Raw genomic sequence first — 22,783 nt, 5'->3', positions numbered from 1 at the left:
GTGGCACACGCATACTGACACACTATACGTTACGACTCTGAGAAAGGCCAGAAAACACAAGGTCAACCGTCTGAAAACAGAATACAGAATGGATTCCTAAAAAAATCCAAATTCGAATAGCAAAACTCCCTATTACAACACTTATAAATAAAAGTTGCCTTAATAAAACAGTTTAAACACCGCCTCCTTACTTGATTCTTTATGCTGAAAGACTCTGCTGTTTCTGCATTTTCATATCTCCCATAAAACTGGAAAAGAAAAAACCTACCAAAGTTTTCAATACGACCATTTGGAAATGATATTCATCCGTTGCAACATAAACTCACCAAAAGAATCTAGAAAAAGACCAAAACATATCAAATTTTTGAAGAACGCCATACCAAATGCTTCGAGCAAATTTACAATGAATAGAAATATGAGATTGAGTCTCCACCACACCACAAAGTAAGCACAAAAAGTTATCAACCGAGACTATAAAACGCACAGCCAAAAAAGCTAAAGAAGGTATCCTACCATGCAAGAAGAGCCAAATAAAGAATTTAACTTTCGGAGGCGCATGTGATTTTCAAACATAAATAAATAAAAGGGCGGGAGGCTTCCCGCGTAGCAAATTTGTGATTTTGGGGACGAATTATAAATCCGTCGCCAAATCTGTCGGTAAATATGGATTTGGTGACGGATTTATAATTCGTCGGGAAAATCCGTCGGGAAAACCATGCTTTTTAGTAGTGGATGTCCAAGCAGCAAAATCAACAGCTGATACACGCCCAACATTAGAAACATTCAAGATCTCCCTAGAATATTCAGCAGCAGGTCGCTGATTATCAGTTACAGCAAAATATTGTAATTATTTTTTCAAAATTAGGGTAGTTTACAAATAATCCCTAAGATGAGATGAATTTTTGAAATTATTTTAAAGTGGCTTTACTTTATATAACGTGGCTTAACTCTATTTAAGAGTTGGATTGAAAATGCCACAACGACAATTGTTAAAAATATTTAGACAAATTCAACGAGCATTAATTGTCTTTAATTTTCATTTAATATAAAAATTGCTTTTTCGAAAGTAAAAGTATGATATCTTGTGTGATGCGAGTAATTAATAATATAAATCTAACTATTAATTAAAAGTTAAATTAAATTTATTTAATTAAAATAAAATAAATTAACTTTTTTGAAATATCATTAATAATTTTATTTTTCAAAAGTAAATAATGTATACTTTAATTAATATCAGTGTTTGAAAAACCAAACCGATGGCTGAACCGGTAAAGCCACTAGTTCACGGTTCAATGCCGGTTGAGCCGGTTTAATGAAAATTGTTAAAAAAAAATTAAAATTAGCGATGTTAGTGACGCATTTTTCGGTCGCTGATTCTCTTTGTCTGGCTTGACCGGTTCGATCACCAGTTCAACTTCCGATTTGTCCGGTTCAATTCGGTCCAAATCTGTCTAACCCAGTTCGACCAAAATTTCAATTTCTTACTATTTTAGAACTGGACCACTAACCAGATCCCGATTCGATCGGCCAGTGCGCTCCAATTTTTAAAATATTGATTAGTATATATAAAACAAGGAATTTTATGTACCTTTTGGTCATAGTATATATGCCACACAAACAAAATAAAACCTCATTTTTAATAACGTTTTCCCACATATTAGTAAAGAATGATGCTATTGACACAATAGTACACATATACATGAAATGAAAGTGACAAAATAATTCTACCTACGTAAAACTAAGATGGGATGCCGTCTATTACTAAGATCCGGGTTTTACATTATTTTCTTTCGTCTATACAAGAAGACGACTCTGAAAGAATAAAAATTTTGGATCTGAAAAAGTATGCTTAATTAGTCAGTTCCTTAGCTGAGATATATGTATCATGAGTGCACTATAAGAAATTTTAGAATTAGCAGTAAATATTTTTACTACTAATAGTGCTGAAATTATTACTATTAACATATAGCAAAAAAAATTTATGACATTTTGCTGTTAATAAAATATGGTTTTAAGTAATTGGTAGCAAAATTTGCTATAAAATGCTGATATAATTTAACTAATGACAGCAATTTTTAATATTATTACTGCAAAATATTTTTTAACAGTAAAACAAATTACCTGCAAAAATTATTGTTGCCAAATAAGAAAATTCTTGTAGTGGTGGCTACTTCTTGTAGAAACGAATAGGCTTCCTTGAAATTGTAAAAAAGAAATAGGCTTCTTTAATCGCCTGAACTATAACTAAAAAAATGAATAATTAAAAGAGTACGTGATAGATAAACTAAAAAACAATCAAAGTCCATTTAATCATTTTATTTTACTTTTTATTTGTTCGGCGATAAAAAAATGACTAAATATATTCGATATATTTTTAAAATTTGAAAAGAATTAAAGCTTAAAAAAATAATACATAATGAAAAGAAAGTCCAAATACAACTAATGTAATTCTTCCTTATTTAAATAATAATTATTTTGTGTTTACATGGTCTTTTTTAATGCATTTAAAAAACATATTATATCAAATTACTTAAAGAAAATTTAAATGAGAAAATTTTCTACAGTATACTATTTTATAATTTATTTTCAACTTTTCATTATTTTTAAACATATTTATAGGTCATAGATTTTTTCACTTTTTAACAATTTATGCTCTTTTTTATAGATTTTTCCTAGTGTTTTTTTGTTTTTTTTATCGTGTTTTTGTAGTATATCCATAGTGTTTTTAGTGTAATTATGGTATTTTTATAGTGTATTTATTTATCCATAGTGTTTTTGTAGTGTTTTTATAGTGCGTACCATAAAAACACTACAAATACATCATAGATAGATTAAAAACACCAGAAATATACGGAAAAAAAAAACATAAATACACAAGAAATGCAATGGAAATACGCTATAAATACACCAGAAATACACTATAACGTAAATAATAGATCAACAATAATCTGTTTATAAAAATCTAAATTATCACAAAAAACCTAAAAATTATAAAAAGTTTAAGAACGATATTAAAGAATTCATCGAGAAAAAACGCGTGACGAAAAAAATCAATCAAAGAATCGCAGTGATCAGAATTTACTGAAAAAACGTGACAGCGAAAAAACCACGATAATAAATCCACAAAAAGACGCGCAACGATATGATAAAAAAAGCGATGTGCAGCGAAAATAGACAAAAGGAAGGAAAATTAGGAAAAGTAGACGAACAGAAGATAAAATTGAGAGAAGCAGACGAACGGAAGAGAAGAAAAAAGGAAGAGAGAATGTTGAGAGGAAGAGAAGTAAAGAAAGAGAAAGTGCAGTTGTGTATATACAAAATAACCTAAAATGATTTTAAATAATGACCCAAAACGATCCAAATTGAAATATTGTGTTTTTAAATGCCAACTTTTAAAAGTCATAATTAACATAGAACTTCGAGTAAAAGTCGTGATTTTTTGTGGAATTAGCCTATAACTTTTTATATATATTAGGATATTTTTTATAAATATGTTTGTAAAGGGTATATACGGAAATTATGAAAAGAGGAGTGAAAAAAGTGTAAATAAATTTAAAAATCAGATATTTTAAAAATAATTTCGAGTTAAATAGCTTTAACTTGAATATAAATTTTAAATAATGTTTATTTGTTTAGATTAAAATGAGTAATTATAACTTCCTTTTGTCTCAATCTAAACAAAAAATTACATGTGCATGTTATTTAAGAAAATTCGGTAAACAAAATATAATTATATCTATATATACTCATATTATATTAAAATATATTAAATTTCCTTGAGAACTTTAATTATAATAAATTTAATTAATTAGAGTGAGAATATTTTTTATATGTCAATTTCAAATTTTCTCGTTCTTTTTTAATAATCCTGGTGTAATACCCCGTATTTTATAAGCCACGTATAAAGCTTTTATTAGCTGGAAATACGTAAATTAAATTTAAGCGTAAATATAATTTATAAGTATCCTTAAAAGTATATCGTAATAATAGAAGTTTAAAATTTAAATCGGGGATTTAAATTTTAATAAATGGATATGAACGGGATTAATAGAACAGAAAATACGACTGGAGTCGTAAGATAAAATATATTGATAATTAATATATCAATATACCACTCTAATTGGAGAGTTTAATATTTCGGATAAAACCCCGAAATTTAAAATGTCGAAACTCGGAAGTCTCGACGAGTTATTAACGAATATAAGTTAATATATATAATAATAATAATAAAAGTAAATAAAAAAAAGAAAAAAAGAAAAAAAAAAGAAATGAGAGGCGGTTAGGGGTGGAGGGCAAGTAAGGAGAATTGCTTCCTTTAATCCCTAAACTTTTACTTTAATTAGTTTTAATTATAAACTAATTAAGGATTATTCGTTAGTCCAAATTAAAATAAAATAATTTATAAGTTCCGAGCGAATAATTTTGGTGTCATTATTCGCGAAATAATTTGACGAAGCTATCGTCAAAGTTTCATGAAATTTGGACATGGAAAGTTTAATCAAGTGGGACTAATTTAGACCTAATAAATCTTCCGAGATTTATTTAAAATAAAATATAAGTCGGATGAGAATAAAAATTATATTTTTATTCTTATTATATTTTATTAGATTTTTGAGTAAAGTTTCACGAAATTTGAAAGTCGTTTCCGTTTAGGCTACGGACGACTAGTTTAGAAGTTGGTTTAAAGTGCATGATTGAGCTAGTACTAAACGGCACTTTAGCCAAATCTATATATATAACTCAAACATGAGTTAAATGGTTACAGAAAACCATTTTTCTTTCTTTTGAAAGAAAGAAGAGAGCAGAAGCTCTCTGAGGCGATGACGAAGCTAGGGTTTCGGCCCGTTCGTCCGTTTCTCGATTCTAACTCCATTTCTTCGACGATTACTCAAGTAATCGAGGTACTAAATCCGTATTAAACGTTTATTTTAATATATTTCGATATATTTTGAATATATATTCGTTTATAAACGGTTACCGTATCGAACGATTAAAATATATGTTCAAATTGTGATTGGATTGTGTATATGTGAACTAGGACGTTAAAATAGCGTTTTTGCAGCGTTTTGAAATTCAATAGCACGTCGGAATGGCCCGGGGATCGATTTTCCCCGGGGCTGGCCTGCTGTGCGCCCGCACAGCAGAGGCTGTGCGAACGCACAGCACTAGCTGTGCGAACGCACAGCTAGTCAACTGTGCGAACGCACAGCACTAGCTGTGCGAACGCACAGCTAGTCAACTGTGCGAACGCACAGCTGGCTGTGCGAACGCACAGCCAGTCACGTGCGGACGCACAGTGACTTAGCGGGACGTGTGCGTAGGGACTTTTTCAGACTTTTTCGGCGGACTTTCGAGGGGCGATTCTGAAATGTTTTCGCCTAGTAACTCGATGTATTGTCTGACCGAAACTAAAATATTTTAAATAAATATTTTTAAACCTAAGTCAAAGACTTTTAAAATGAGATTTTAAAAGTAAAGTTAAACGTTTAAAAAGGACTTTAAAAGAGTTAAAGTCGACGTTTAACCGGTTTAAAAGATTTAGCAAACGATGTTGCTAAATAATTAGTAGTCGACTGTGAATGGCTTTGGCAATCAAGTCGATGCTAGTAAATGATTTTAATTAGGTATTGTTATACCTAAATGACTTTTAGAGTGAAGTCTAAACGTTTTCTCGAGGTGAAAACGGTTTATATGGTTTTTAAAAATAAAGAGACCATAAGTGTTATGTGTTATGTGAATTGTATGATTTGTATGGGCCTAGGTTTAAGGACCTAGATGTTTATACCAAAAAATAAATATTGATGTTTGGCTTGTGTGTTTTGTATGTTTGATCCGACTAGCTGTCCAGCAGTCAGACCAGGACTCAGGGGAGTCTGTCACACCTACGACGGTGCTAAGTAGTAACTTAGCAGCACTGTGAGTTTACGTGTTTACTTTTGAATATCAGTATTCAATTATTTTAAATCCATAAATCGCAGTAGTATAAACTAGCCAAGAAAGGTCCATTGGAACGAGCTACCTATTGGGCAGCAATAGGGTTGCGTGATCACCAACACCGATTTTTAGATGTACTTCTGTCGAGGTATAGAGGTATGCATGTCGTGTAAGTCATTGGGAAAGTAGATGCCCTGACTTCACGGGTAAACCCTGAGACGACAGTAATACGGTAACGGTCGCGGGTAAAACTGCGATGGCAGTTTCATGATTACGGTCCAGGTACCAGAGATACAGAAGTGGACGGCAGTGACTCGGGTCACGGTCCTTATTCTGTTGTCTATAAGCTCGTGAAATGAGTGTGTCTGTTAGGACAATTGTGGACTAGGGTTTCATATGGATCGACATATTGGTAACATATTTTATATATATAACTGTTTTATATATATGATGCGATTTTGGTATTTACCTGTAAACTGTTTACTCACTCAGAAATATTTATATTTCTGACCCCGTTGTTGCTATCCCATTTTACAGGAAACGAGCTTTGAGGTCAGTCGAGCTTCCACATCCCTTCTTCAGGAAAGCTCTTCTTTGGTAATGTACATAGGATTTTGTACTCTTAGTATGCTGCAATAGTATAAGTGTAATGTGCCAGCAGCCGTGCTACTAGTCCTTTGTTTAGATTCTCTGATAGGATCTATTGCACGTGTGTGTACCTTTTGGGTGGCTGCTTAGTGACATATTGTATCTAGTTACCGAGTCGGCCTCGTGTGTTTTTGTGAGGGTCAAAAACAGTATGTTTTATACGCCGGCTATGTGTAACCGGTCCGCTGTGTATTTTAATATGTTTAATACCACCGTTGCGAGACGCAAGATGTCCGCACTATTTTATTAAACATATTAACGGTGGCGTGTGGCTTGGAACGGGGCTGCCTGTGTGTTAAGGCAAGCGAAAGATAAGTCCCTGGTTTCCAGTAATCACCACGCCAGGTTTTCAGAAGGAAGCAAGGATTGAGATAACGAGGTTATCCAACCAGTGCTTCTGAAAACAAGATTTCGCTTATATGTATAATTTCAGAAATGTGTTTGCGTTAAACGAGAAAGATTTTAACGGTGTTTTCTGAAAACGGATCGCACGCGAGGTGCGATCTTTTAATAATATTTGCGAAAAATTTCTAGAGGTTCTAGGCTTGCTACGGGTTTCGGAACAACCATTCCCATTCCCTAGCGCCGGTCGTGACTTGGATTAGGGTGGAATTCGGGTCGTGACAAAGGTGGTATCAGAGCAACGTTTTAAGTACTCGACTATCCAAAGTACTGTTGCTGATACTGATAAGTAAGTTGTGTTAGGATTGGTAAGGATTCTTAGTAGACTATTGCAGCAACATAGGATTCGAGTCATGTCTTGATCAGTTTTCAGTTGTTGAAAACATTCAGCTATAAGTAGCAACCAGTACACTTGTGTAGAGTATATGTGATGTTTGATCAGGAACATATGAAATGTTCTTGTGTTTGAAACACGATGCTAATGAAGAAACATGTGAGATGTTCCTGTGTTCGAGACGCTTTATTAGAGTAGTACGCAATGGTCAGACCAATTGACCAATATTTAAAGAAGATGATTCTGTTCGAATACAGAACGAGGTGAAGATTCCAGAAGAATCGTTTGTTCGAGAAATTAGTTAGATTTTCTCTGAACTATACGTGTGATTGCTATGTGTTTTATTTTATATGTGTTTATAAGGTGTTATCTGTTATATGAAAACGTGTTTTTCTATAACTGTTATATCGGCTACTTGCATTATGGCCACATGTTTCAGCATGTCTGGGCCTAGTCGAGCTCCGTCGCATGTTGTGCCTGATTGACATGGTTTGCCTAGTCAGCCAGTTATGCCTGACTTGCCTAATCCATTAGAAGCTGGAGTGTCTGCTTCTGTTTATGACATGGATAATTAGATTGATGTTATCAGATTAGAGGATCTGGAGAGACCAATGGGAGACATAGAGGTTATTGACGACAGTTATGATTCAGTGTCTGAATCTACTGTTGTATCAGCCTATATAGAGTTTAGGCTGGGGGAAGAATTTAGAAAAGATAAACTATCTAAGGATAGTTCAACAAAGGATGAGTCATTCCCCATGTCAAAGGAGGGAGAATGTGTATGCTAATGAGGAGAAAGAGGAACAAAGTTTGAATAGAGTGAGACGCTGTGTGAGAATGTTCACGAGGAAGGTAAAGGAACGCTTATACGCCGATACGGACGAGGAAAAAGGTCCGATGATTCGAGAGGCACTACTGCCTCAACAATCATCCTCAGGTAACATTTAGATATGTGTCTTATGTTTAAGTTAAGTACATTTATGTGTTTTAGTATGAGATACTAAAACTAGAAAACATAAAGTACAGATAGAGAATATCCTTAAACAAGAACACACATACTAATGAACAATAACTGTTAATAAACAACCTGACAATGAATAATAACATAAAAGGTAAATGTTAAATAAAGAATGATAAATCCTAATGTGAGGATTAGGAAAACCTTGAAATGGCACAGAGAAGTAGTTTGAAAGAAACTTATTAAAGTTTTGTTTTACAGTTGAACATATAATTGTGCTCAGATGCATTAAAGGTGCATGTTGCGAAAATCACTATAGAAGAAGCATACCTGAATTATATATATATGATATATATTACATAAAATGATTTTGATTAGGGCATGCATCATATATATTGATATATCAGTATATCAATGAAAAGTGAATTAAAATAGCAACTCCTTGGGGATGAGAGATGTCATCACCCTGAAGCACAATTGTATGAAAAAGGTTTTGAACCGTGAATTTGAGAATTCACAATTTGTTTTAAAAGTGAGATTTAAAGAAAGGCTTGCAAGCAAAACAAATTGATTTGAAATTGTTGAGCGTCAGTGTACGCGAGACAAAACTGTATTTGCTCAAACGAAAACTCTGTGATAGTGACAAGGTAGATGGGAAAAAAGGGATAAAGAATAACGGTTTTTATTATAAAGACTAATAATAAAGACCTAAATTCTAATGTTTCATACCGAGACATTAGTTAATGAAAGTACGGGAAGAGTAGAGTGAGTGAGAATCTACATTCTTACTCAGGAATAGACTGATATAAGTCTAGTGATGAACTTTTATGGTAAATAAAAGTTTGAGGGTAGACAATAGAAGATTGTCACGATTAAGATAAGAGAGTAGGATCTAATTAAACACAACTCGGTTAGTTTGACTTCAAGTAACTATATGTGAACAAAGTCATACGCATGTGTTTAATTAAACGGATTGGAGATTAGTCCTACAGACAGAGCAGATGTCAGTAATGGACATATCTCTTATATCCATACGAGTGGTTAGATAGAATCAAAATTCATAAGTCTGAGAGGAGTAACCTCAGCAGTTAAATAATAAACAACAACGAAACATCTACAAGAAAGATGGTCAAAGAAAGTATGAGTATTCTCAGAACCGAGTAGGTACGCTACTAGTTCTGAAATGAATAAAGAGGATCAATGAATATGTTAACGACTAACGGAGTTGTTAAGTCGTGTTAACAGATATTCATTAATGAAAATGATTATTAAATCATAAAACGAATAAATAATATACTTAAAAAGTATATTAAACGCTGAACTAAGATAGGATAAAGATGTTATCAAGGTGCAAAGGAAATGGAGATAGTGAGTTAGACAACTAAGTTTTAGAAGTTGTCTGGAAACTAGCAGGGTATAGCAAAACCCTAATAACTTGCGATCGAACCGTTAGATCGGTTTGATATTGGGATATGATAATCCCATGACGGTTATCTAAGTTTTAACCGTTGCGATCGTCGAACGGAGAGGTAAACAATGCTCGATGATGAAGATATTGTCGTGGAACTTGCACGAAATTTTGGCGGTAAGCCAAAAGTGCAAGTGACAATGATGAGAAGTGTAAACTTTAATTAACTTGGAATTATCAACATAAGCTCCATATATGTATGTAAATGAATTTGAAAACTGTGATGAGACAGTAGTTTAAAAAGATGAAAAATTCCAAGAACCGAGCCTTATGACTATGAGGTCTAGGCTGTCTGGTAACGGAATATACATGTAGTGTACATGTGCATTGAATGTCGGGCCAGAAATGTGTAAAGTATGGCCTATTAAAAGTGGAAAAATGTTTAATAAACATTTTGTTTTCAAAATGAAATATTTTGAAAACGGAGCTTAAGTTGATAGTCAGTTAATTAAACACGATAGTAACAGCTATAGTACAGTTATGATAACTGTTAGCTGTGAACAAGGAAGCTAGGTGTATGTGGAAAAGAGGTTAAGAAATCTAATTAACCTTGCAAATACCGAAAACTAGTAAACAGGAGTATAGTTTTGCGGTGACGATGAAGTATGTTGGACGGTGTTGTATGGTGAGATAATTAAGTTTTAACCTACACCTACACCTACATGACCACATCATTAGTGTGAGAGGAACCAAGTAATTCAATCTGTAACAGGAAGTTACTATAGATTGATAAAGAGTTAGAAGACATTCTATACAAGATATAGAATCATGAGAGAAGTATATAATGAGTAGTCTGTTATGGAACAAAGAGTTCAAACAGATACAAAGGGTAAGGTTAGAGATTAAAAAAAAAAATACTTAACCAACATTACCCTAAAGTGATTAAAAGATAGGAACAATTTATAATAAGATTAAAAATCTTAGTTATAAAAGGTACAATAAAATGTACAATCAATAATAAAAATGAACTAGAGAGTTCAAGGAGTAAAAATAAAGTGAATTCAAAGGTGATATCATAAGACTTAATAATAAGTTGATATCCCAGAAGTGAGTTCAAAGTTTGTACTGTCTGTAAAGAAGTACAACGAAAAGGAAAAGTAATAAGATGTATAAAAAAAAATACAAGCTTGGCTAGTAGCCAACTTCAAGGACGATTTCGGAAACCGAAAAGAGACAAGATTAAGTTCGACTCTTCACGGAAGTTGTAGATTGGATGTCAAAATATGGTAATTTGAAATAATATTTAGAAAAAGACTGGTTTAAATGCTTGGTTCATTGGCTTCAATATCAGCCATGACATCAGTTTTGCAGTCTTTCAAAATTAGCTCAAAGAGGCAACTTTGAGGTCAATTTCCGATTCCTTCGAGAAAGAATCTCAACTCGAAGTCTAAACAGAAGTTGTAGAACTCATTTCCGACTATAAGAATACCAAATTTATTTGGTAAACGGACGCTTCATGATAAGCGATCCGGGTAGCCAAAGTAGGCCCAAAAAGAAGTAACATAAGGGAATAATTCGAGGTTAATGAATACCAAGACTTCTGATAACAGAAGTCAAGGTTATAGGTTTAGAACCTATAAGTGAAAGTACAGTGAGATGAGATGTAAAGTGATTGAGAGTTGTAAGATGCAGTTAGAGAAGAACTGCAAGGTTTAGATAACCAGTGTTCGTATACTAGTAGAGAAAAGTATACGGTCTATAAGGACAAGTAAAGTAGAGATAAAAAAATTTGATAGATGAAAGGTAGTAAGTTGACAATAATGCACAGCTGTGCAACTATGCCATAGACGGCAGTAATTTTTATGATGTGCAATTGTGCCATATACGACATCAACTGTGCCGTAGATGGCAGCAGTTATGCCACGGACAACAACAGTAATGTTTATGCTGTGAAAAGCATTGAACATGAAATGGAAGAGTATTCTTTGGTTGTATAAGTAAAAGAAAAAGTATAAGTAAATTCGAGGACGAATTTATATAAGGGGGAGAGAATGTAATACCCCGTATTTTATAAGCCACGTATAAAGCTTTTATTAGCTGGAAATACGTAAATTAAATTTAAGCGTAAATATAATTTATAAGTATCCCTAAAAGTATATCGTAATAATAGAAGTTTAAAATTTAAATCGGGGATTTAAATTTTAATAAATGGATATGAACGGGATTAATAGAACAGAAAATACGACTGGAGTCGTAAGATAAAATATATTGATAATTAATATATCAATATACCACTCTAATTGGAGAGTTTAATATTTCGGATAAAACCCCGAAATTTAAAATGTCGAAACTCGGAAGTCTCGACGAGTTATTAACGAATATAAGTTAATATATATAATAATAATAATAAAAGTAAATAAAAAAAAGAAAAAAAGAAAAAAAAAAGAAATGAGAGGCGGTTAGGGGTGGAGGGCAAGTAAGGAGAATTGCTTCCTTTAATCCCTAAACTTTTACTTTAATTAGTTTTAATTATAAACTAATTAAGGATTATTCGTTAGTCCAAATTAAAATAAAATAATTTATAAGTCCCGAGCGAATAATTTTGGTGTCATTATTCGCGAAATAATTTGACGAAGCTATCGTCAAAGTTTCATGAAATTTGGACATGGAAAGTTTAATCAAGTGGGACTAATTTAGACCTAATAAATCTTCCGAGATTTATTTAAAATAAAATATAAGTCGGATGAGAATAAAAATTATATTTTTATTCTTATTATATTTTATTAGATTTTTGAGTAAAGTTTCACGAAATTTGAAAGTCGTTTCCGTTTAGGCTACGGACGACTAGTTTAGAAGTTGGTTTAAAGTGCATGATTGAGCTAGTACTAAACGGCACTTTAGCCAAATCTATATATATAACTCAAACATGAGTTAAATGGTTACAGAAAACCATTTTTCTTTCTTTTGAAAGAAAGAAGAGAGCAGAAGCTCTCTGAGGCGATGACGAAGCTAGGGTTTCGGCCCGTTCGTCCGTTTCTCGATTCTAACTCCGTTTCTTCGACGATTACTCAAGTAATCGAGGTACTAAATCCGTATTAAACGTTTATTTTAATATATTTCGATATATTTCGAATATATATTCGTTTATAAACGGTTACCGTATCGAACGATTAAAATATATGTTCAAATTGTGATTGGATTGTGTATATGTGAACTAGGACGTTAAAATAGCGTTTTTGCAGCGTTTTGAAATTCAATAGCACGTCGGAATGGCCCGGGGATCGATTTTCCCCGGGGCTGGCCTGCTGTGCGCCCGCACAGCAGAGGCTGTGCGAACGCACAGCACTAGCTGTGCGAACGCACAGCTAGTCAACTGTGCGAACGCACAGCAGAGGCTGTGCGAACGCACAGCAGAGGCTGTGCGAACGCACAGCACTAGCTGTGCGAACGCACAGCTAGTCAACTGTGCGAACGCACAGCTGGCTGTGCGAACGCACAGCCAGTCACGTGCGGACGCACAGTGACTTAGCGGGACGTGTGCGTAGGGACTTTTTCAGACTTTTTCGGCGGACTTTCGAGGGGCGATTCTGAAATGTTTTCGCCTAGTAACTCGATGTATTGTCTGACCGAAACTAAAATATTTTAAATAAATATTTTTAAACCTAAGTCAAAGACTTTTAAAATGAGATTTTAAAAGTAAAGTTAAACGTTTAAAAAGGACTTTAAAAGAGTTAAAGTCGACGTTTAACCGGTTTAAAAGATTTAGCAAACGATGTTGCTAAATAATTAGTAGTCGACTGTGAATGGCTTTGGCAATCAAGTCGATGCTAGTAAATGATTTTAATTAGGTATTGTTATACCTAAATGACTTTTAGAGTGAAGTCTAAACGTTTTCTCGAGGTGAAAACGGTTTATATGGTTTTTAAAAATAAAGAGACCATAAGTGTTATGTGTTATGTGAATTGTATGATTTGTATGGGCCTAGGTTTAAGGACCTAGATGTTTATACCAAAAAATAAATATTGATGTTTGGCTTGTGTGTTTTGTATGTTTGATCCGACTAGCTGTCCAGCAGTCAGACCAGGACTCAGGGGAGTCTGTCACACCTACGACGGTGCTAAGTAGTAACTTAGCAGCACTGTGAGTTTACGTGTTTACTTTTGAATATCAGTATTCAATTATTTTAAATCCATAAATCGCAGTAGTATAAACTAGCCAAGAAAGGTCCATTGGAACGAGCTACCTATTGGGCAGCAATAGGGTTGCGTGATCACCAACACCGATTTTTAGATGTACTTCTGTCGAGGTATAGAGGTATGCATGTCGTGTAAGTCATTGGGAAAGTAGATGCCCTGACTTCACGGGTAAACCCTGAGACGACAGTAATACGGTAACGGTCGCGGGTAAAACTGCGATGGCAGTTTCATGATTACGGTCCAGGTACCAGAGATACAGAAGTGGACGGCAGTGACTCGGGTCACGGTCCTTATTCTGTTGTCTATAAGCTCGTGAAATGAGTGTGTCTGTTAGGACAATTGTGGACTAGGGTTTCATATGGATCGACATATTGGTAACATATTTTATATATATAACTGTTTTATATATATGATGCGATTTTGGTATTTACCTGTAAACTGTTTACTCACTCAGAAATATTTATATTTCTGACCCCGTTGTTGCTATCCCATTTTACAGGAAACGAGCTTTGAGGTCAGTCGAGCTTCCACATCCCTTCTTCAGGAAAGCTCTTCTTTGGTAATGTACATAGGATTTTGTACTCTTAGTATGCTGCAATAGTATAAGTGTAATGTGCCAGCAGCCGTGCTACTAGTCCTTTGTTTAGATACTCTGATAGGATCTATTGCACGTGTGTGTACCTTTTGGGTGGCTGCTTAGTGACATATTGTATCTAGTTACCGAGTCGGCCTCGTGTGTTTTTGTGAGGGTCAAAAACAGTATGTTTTATACGCCGGCTATGTGTAACCGGTCCGCTGTGTATTTTAATATGTTTAATACCACCGTTGCGAGACGCAAGATGTCCGCACTATTTTATTAAACATATTAACGGTGGCGTGTGGCTTGGAACGGGGCTGCCTGTGTGTTAAGGCAAGCGAAAGATAAGTCCCTGGTTTCCAGTAATCACCACGCCAGGTTTTCAGAAGGAAGCAAGGATTGAGATAACGAGGTTATCCAACCAGTGCTTCTGAAAACAAGATTTCGCTTATATGTATAATTTCAGAAATGTGTTTGCGTTAAACGAGAAAGATTTTAACGGTGTTTTCTGAAAACGGATCGCACGCGAGGTGCGATCTTTTAATAATATTTGCGAAAAATTTCTAGAGGTTCTAGGCTTGCTACGGGTTTCGGAACAACCATTCCCATTCCCTAGCGCCGGTCGTGACTTGGATTAGGGTGGAATTCGGGTCGTGACACCTGGCCACAAGAAAGAGTCGACTTTGGCCATTTTTGGGTTAGAATCACCTTCGACAATCTTTGAAGTATTTAATTTATTTTGCTTCAAGAATTACAGATGGGAGATTTATATGTAATTTTCTTTTATGGATGTTTTGTTATTTTTTAGTGGAGTTTTGATTTTTATCGTTTATAAATTTTGCTATTTTCTTGATGGAAATATCTATAAAATGTAGATCTGAAATGTTACCAATATAAAATTTACTTTTAATTTCTCTCAAGACTCATTCAAAAATAAAAGAGTCGATTGGTGATTTAAAATAATTATTGGGTAGAGCGGACGAATTGCCGAGTTGCACATCTAAAAATTTCTCTCAACACTTGAAGAAATTAAATGTAAAATTTTGTTATTTAATTTTTTATTCTCCTTTTATATCTTTTGAATGTATTAATTGATCTAATTTTTTAATCAAGTTATACTATTATATTTCCACTAATGAAATTTTCATTCTTATATAAAAAAGATTATCAATTTGAAGGGAATACTCCAAGAAAATAAAATTGTATCGATTAAATTAGGATAGAGTAGATATTATTTTTGAAATTAGGTTAAAGTCATAAATATTATTGTTTTTCCTTATAAACAGTTTTACATTAATGAAATTAAAATATTAATAAATACAAATTTTGTATGATGCATTAAAATATTAATAATTTAAAATCAAGGATGAGAAATTATTTTACTAATTTTTAACAATAAAAATATACTAAAAATATAGATATCTATATTTATATAAAAACTTTACATAAAAAAAATTTATTAATAAAAACAACCATAGTAATTAAATTTAATAGATAAAATTAAATAAATAATTAGATGTGATGGATATAATATGGATGAATATTATTAAGAATCCTATATTCATTTCCATTTCCGTGTGAAATTGAAATCTTAATCGTTGTTGTTGTTTTCTGATCTGCGGTTACTTACAAGACATTCAACCTTAGGTAAGCCAAAGAAAAAAAAATGCACAATTCTTTCATCATAATTTATGGAGAGAAAGCATACAATTTGTCTAATGCGGCCAGTAAATGTTGACCTTCTCCCAGTTATTACTGTTTTGGTGCCCACCTCGTATTTTTAATCTTAAAAAAAGATATTAAAGAAATATTTGGACTTTTATAAATTTATTTTTTAGTACGCAATTTTTTTTCTTCAAAATAACATTAAAATAATATATATAAAATTTAGGGGTAATGTCAAAAAAATTCACAAACTTTACACGTTTTCTCATTTTAATCATGCCGTGTAAAAATCGTCATTTTCGTACACCATCTATCAATTTTTTTTCAAATCTATATACCGTTAAAAAATCCGGCAAAAAATGATGATGTGTCACTATTTGATTCGTTATGACGCGTCACTATCCAGTTACCAACTCGGTAATTTTTACCGGATTTTTGAACGGTATATAAATTTGAAAAAAATTGATAGTTCGTGTATGAAAATGACGATTTTTAAATAGCGTAATTAGAATAAGAAAACGTGTAAAGTTGGTGAATTTTTTTGACATTAATCCTAAAATTTGTAATTGTCAAACTAACAATAAAGCTGGAAAAAAATTGAATTTTTTTTAATATAATTAATTTGTTATTGATGGATTCTGGCATCTCGACGGCATTAATCCTGCAAAACAGTGTAGATGACTAATCGGACGGTTTGTCCGATTAGCTCTCCGATGCTTAAGTCAGTTTAGGCTTAAGGGAGAATAATTGTATTTGTGAATCAGTCCTGTGTTTAGGCATACCTCAAGCTCCTTTTATAGTAGATGGTATACCTTGTAGAGTTGTAGTAGGAAAGTGATTCCTACTTTGTAGGGATTGTCCCTGATTAGGAGTGTCCTTCCTTATTCAGACAGGAGTCCTATTTAGGAAGATATTCCTAAATAGTCTCGTCTTCCTAAGTTGGAGGCTATCTTTCTAAGTTGGAATTTGTATCCAAATAGGACAGATACTCCGAATATGCGTAGATCTTGGTGATCTTATCTGAATCACGGGGTCGACGTGCTTTGTCCGAGTCCTCAGGGATTCGGTCTTTATGATGTCGAATGATGTATTCTAGTCAAGGCGGATCCGGTGGACTCGGCCGCTGGTTTATCTTGATTCGGCCCTTTGGGCGGGAGTCTGGTGTCGTCTGAAAATAGATCTCCTGCGACTCGGCTCCATTATAAGTAAAATAGGATTCGGTATCCATCATTAGCCCCCCCGCAAGTGGGCTGAAGTCATGGTATTTTATGCCTTGGAGTATTTCAGCTTTATTTGAGGCGAGTCGTTTTGTATTCCGGCGTTCCTTTTTGCTTCTTGAGTAAGATTCTAGTTTTTCTCCTTTTTCGCATGTGTCGTTCATCTATTCGTTATTTTTTGAAGTGCATTCGTTCTATCTTCCTTTGTTTTTAAACTATTGTATTTGTTTCATTTTTCATCTTTTACTCTTGATTGTTCGAAAGTAGCTTTGCCTTTATTCTCATCTTCAATCTTTAATTCTCGTGTTTGATTTCTTCTTTTGGCGAGACTCTTGGTGAATCTCGTTGATTTATTTTGATGGTTATCTCCAGGTATTCCTTTATTCATGTCTTGATTGTTTTTTGTTCTTGAAATTTCTTCAATTGTCTTCTAATTTCCAATCAATTTTGTGATTCGATCCATCGGCCTTTTGAATTTTATTTGTTTATTCTTTTCCTCTTTGTTGAGATCCTTCTCGGCGATTCCTTATGGCGAAGCTCATTCTCTTGACGAGACTTATTGTCTTCTTTTACATGTTTTTATAGGCAAAATTCATGTGGCGACTCCTCGTCATTTGTTGAAGCTTTTATACTATATGAATCTTCATTAGTGGGCGAAGCCCTTGTACTGGGCGAACCCTTATCTTTGGGTGTTCCCTCATCTTGGGAGAACCTTTTTTTGTGCGCGAAACCTTTATTGTCTTCTTTGTTTAGTACTCGGTCGATTCTTCTGCCGCATGATTTATTATTTTTCATTTGATTTGCTATGTTTTATCTTTGTTGATTGTGATTTTAAGTTTCTTGTTTATTCCTCCTTATTCTTGATCTTCATTCTTCTTTTCTTGGTTTTCATATTTCAACATTCCCGTGTTCTTCGCGCTTGTCTTTATCTTCATTGATCGAAGTCTTTTATTCCAGCTGATGTTTACTCTTTTAATGAGTAATTGTTTCTTCGAGGTGACTCTTCTTGTTTTCCTTTATGCAATTCTTTTTCATTTTGAGAGTTTTACTTTCTTCTTTGGAAAGATATGAGTTCTTTGACCTCCTCCACAAGTACACTGATCTCAAAGGGTATTTATGCCCGTTTTTGAGATCATGTATTCAATTTATTTCGTCGATTTTCCTTGATTTTAATTCTTTTCGAGCGGACTGCCTTCCTTTTTAAGATTTGTTCCTCTAATTTGGGCGAGTTGTCTGTGATTCGTTGATTTGGGTCTGTAGCCTTATTTCTTTTAGTTTGAGCGACTCTCCTTATTTTAGTACTTGGCCTTATTTTTACCCGAATCATTTTAGACTCGGTCTTCTGTTTTGAGATCTTTCGCATCCATTTTGATTGGAATTTTGCCTTTCTTTCGCATTTCTCTTATTTTTCGGCGTTTCTCTTTCTTTCGCATTCCTCTATTTCTTGGCGGTTCGTCTTTCGCTTTATTTTGCTTTATTTAGTTGATTCGCTTTTCGCTTTATCTTGCTTCGAGTTGATTTTGATCTTTGATATTTCGCCTTTAGAGTTAATCTAAACTCTGTTTTTGGCATTTTGCTTGTATTTTTAGAGTAAATCTATACTCTGATTTTTGGGCGTTTCGCCTTTATTTTAGAGTAAATCTATACTCTGGTTTTTTAGGTGTTTCGTCTTTATTTTAGAGTAAATCTATACTCTGATTTTTTGGCGTTTCACCTTTATTTATTCCGATTCCTTTCTGCTTTGCTGCGTTGTATGAATTAAAGATAGTTCGCACCATTGGGTATGACAACGTCTATACTTGACAATGGGCGATTGGCACCGTCGGGTATGACAAAAAGTCTATACTTGACGACGGGCGATTGGCACCATCGGGTATGATAAAAAGTCTATACTTGATGATGGGCCTTTTGACTTCTACCTTATTCATCCTTCTTTCTCTTGGGGTTTTTATTCAGGAATCGGTAGGATCTATCTCTTCTTTCCCTCTTGGGGTTTTCTTCAGGATTCGGTCAGATCTATTTCTTCTTTCCCTCTTGGGGTTTTCTTCAAGGTTTAAACGAATCTATCTTCTTCGTCCCTCTTGGGGGTTTTCTTTGGATGATTCATCTTTGTCAAGTTTTATTTTCTTTTTTGTTGTTTTCTTGGTTTATTCTTTTTGACCGAGCCTTATTAAGGCGAGTCTCTTCTTGGTTAAGCCTTGGCTGATTCTTCTTTGGCGAAGTTTGTTTGGTTATTCATTCGTTTTGCCCAATGTCTTTTCCTTTATTTTTACATCGCTTCGTTCTTCATTATTTCAAGTGGTGCTCTCTTTATTGATTTCTTTCTCCATCTTCAATATTGTTTTGGGTAAAATTCATTTGATTTCGTGTTTCTTATCTTCTTTCAGTCTTTATGTTTTTTTTTTCTTTTCTTTTCTTGCCACCGATTTTTATTATGCTTTCTATATTCTTTTACTCCTTGTAGGAGTTATGTTGCCACCATCTCTCGCTGGATTTTTTCTTAGATCTGCGTTATTTGCTTCCGCTAATTGTTTGTCTTTTTTTCTTTTCTTGATCGTATTCTTCGTGGAATTTGTATCTCTTCCTTCAAGCTCCCCCACAAATACACCGATCTCAAAGGGTATTTATGCCCGTTTTTTAGATCATGTCTTCGTTTTTCGCCTCTTGGACCGTTTTCGTTCTTCCTTTTATTGCATTGATAGGGGTGAGCACTTCAATTTCACGTCGTCCAGGTTGAGTTCTTCAGTTTTGATGTTCTTTAGTGTCTTGACTACATTTTCTTCCATAACTTCTTCCGCTATATATGTGGTTTTGCTACGATGTGCAAATTCAGAGGATTCGCCTTTATTTTCCTATTTTTTTTTTTTGGATTGACTCTATGGGGCTCTTTTACTTTTGCTCTTTCCTTTCTTTTGCCTTCGTTTCTCTCTTCTTAAATTTGGTTCGCTCATGGCTTCATTTTAGTTTTCATCGTTTCTGATGGTATCTCTGTGATCTTTTTGGGATTGTCTCCTCATGTTTTCCTCGCTTGCTTCGTTGTTTTTAGGTATTACAACCTTCTTCTTTATTTTTCCAGTGGTGTTTTCTCTACTGATTTTTTATTTTTTCTCCTCTTCCTACAATCTGTAGGTTTTTCGCTTCTCTTGCTTTATTGATTAGGTCTTGTTTGTCTTTACTTTTCTTGGCGGAGACTTTTTGCTATTTTTGCTATTTTTTCTCCCCTTTCGCTCCTGATCGGAACTCCCTCTTCATCACTATGTTTGTTTCGCCTTCAGTTTGTTTTTCGAACCATCTCTCTCTTTGCTTCTTGGGCCGCTTCACTGTTTGCCTCTTGATCCATCTCGTTCTTTATGTTTTGTTGGGCGTTGTTCGCCTAGTTTTTTGGTATTTAGGACATCTCGTCTCTTCTTTCAGTATATTTTCTAGCATTTCTTCTTTTATTTTCATCATCTTCTATGTCTGTATTTTATAAATTTTGACTGGTCCAATAATGGACTTCACGATATAATATAAATTTATCATATATAGTTGTGTTCAAGATAGCAAGCGATCTTATATAAATTATGTAGGATATAGTCCATCCTCACATTATAAATTTTTATTAAACGGTTTTCTTCTTTATAAAGATATTGTATATTCAAGTAGTAAATCTATTACTTGACAAAGGAAACTAATAATTCCATATGCTATATTTGATTATTTCCTTCTTAGCTAATTAGTCTTTTGTAGTCATCCAATATATTCTTTTTATATGACTTCCTAATTAGCAAAGATCTCATATATATATATATATATATATATATATATATATATATATATATATATATATATATATATATATATATATATATATATATATATATATATATATATATATATATATATATATATATATATATTGATATTTATATTCATCTGCTTAACTAAAATATTGTCAAGTTATTCATGTATGTATCTTTCCTAAAAAGAAAAGATCTCATATAATCATATGTATGTGCTTAGTTAAAGTATTGTAAATTTATTTATGTAAATTTCCTAATAAGTAGAAATCTCATATTTTGTGCTCACATGCTTAATTTAAAGCATTGTCAATTTACTCATATACCTTTTCTAATAAGTAAAGCTCTCAAATATTGTACTAAGATAAAATATATATTTTGATAGATTTTATATTGTAATTTCGATTAATGCAAAATTAATTATAATCTATTAATTTAGAAGAAATCATGTGAGATGGGAACATGCTGAAATCATGACACGAGCAATTAATATAATAAAATATTTAATGAGTTTGAGAACTTATCGTGATTTAGCTCCCGTGGATAATAAGATAATAACTCCGATTCGTCAATTTCGAACGTGATCTTGATGATTTCATAATATCCTCCGCCAAGATACAGCATTGTTTGTTGAAGTTCTTTATAGACTCTCCAAATTTAGTAAAATCTGCTTCTCTAGCCATGTAAATTTTTCAATTTAGGATTAAATTTCTTAATGACTTTGTTGTGACGTGCTTCCCTCGCGAGCTTCCTTCTTTATTTTTTGACTTGCCTTTCAATTATACAATGATATGAACTGCTTGGTTTATCATGCTTCCCTCGCCATTATTCATCACCTGTATCCACTTTTCTTATTTGCCATTAGTAAGATAATATAACATGGTTCCTTTTATTCTTTTATTTTTGTTTTTGTTGGACATCTATAATCTGCTTTCTTTTGCCATTAACCACGTTCTTCCTTTTTTCTTGGCCAATTAATTTTTTGTTGTTGACTCTCTTATTCTTTAACTTGCTGCCACTCGTTTTTTCTTTTTCTATTTCACCTGCTTGTTTCTTTTAATTGCTTAACTGATTCCGATAACCATTGATACTTCTAACTCTTCTGGTTTAGCAGATCCATTAGATTTATTTGTTTGTTCTTGAGGTTTATTCCGCTAGATGTCATCATTCAATGAGAATTTATTTTGAGTTCAGAAAAGCTCCTTCGAATTTTGAAGTTTTCAAGCTTCTCCCACAGACGGCGCCAATTGATGGATTCTGGCATCTCGACGGCATTAATCCTGCAAAACAGTGTAGATGACTAATCGGACGGTTTGTCCGATTAGCTCTCCGATGCTTAAGTCAGTTTAGGCTTAAGGGAGAATAATTGTATTTGTGAATCAGTCCTGTGTTTAGGCATACCTCAAGCTCCTTTTATAGTAGATGGTATACCTTGTAGAGTTGTAGTAGGAAAGTGATTCCTACTTTGTAGGGATTGTCCCTGATTAGGAGTGTCCTTCCTTATTCAGACAGGAGTCCTATTTAGGAAGATATTCCTAAATAGTCTCGTCTTCCTAAGTTGGAGGCTATCTTTCTAAGTTGGAATTTGTATCCAAATAGGACAGATACTCCGAATATGCGTAGATCTTGGTGATCTTATCTGAATCACGGGGTCGACGTGCTTTG

This window comes from Mercurialis annua, linkage group LG7, assembly GCF_937616625.2.
Source record: "Mercurialis annua linkage group LG7, ddMerAnnu1.2, whole genome shotgun sequence".
Lineage (NCBI taxonomy): Eukaryota > Viridiplantae > Streptophyta > Magnoliopsida > Malpighiales > Euphorbiaceae > Mercurialis > Mercurialis annua.
This window is presented reverse-complemented; position numbering follows the sequence as displayed.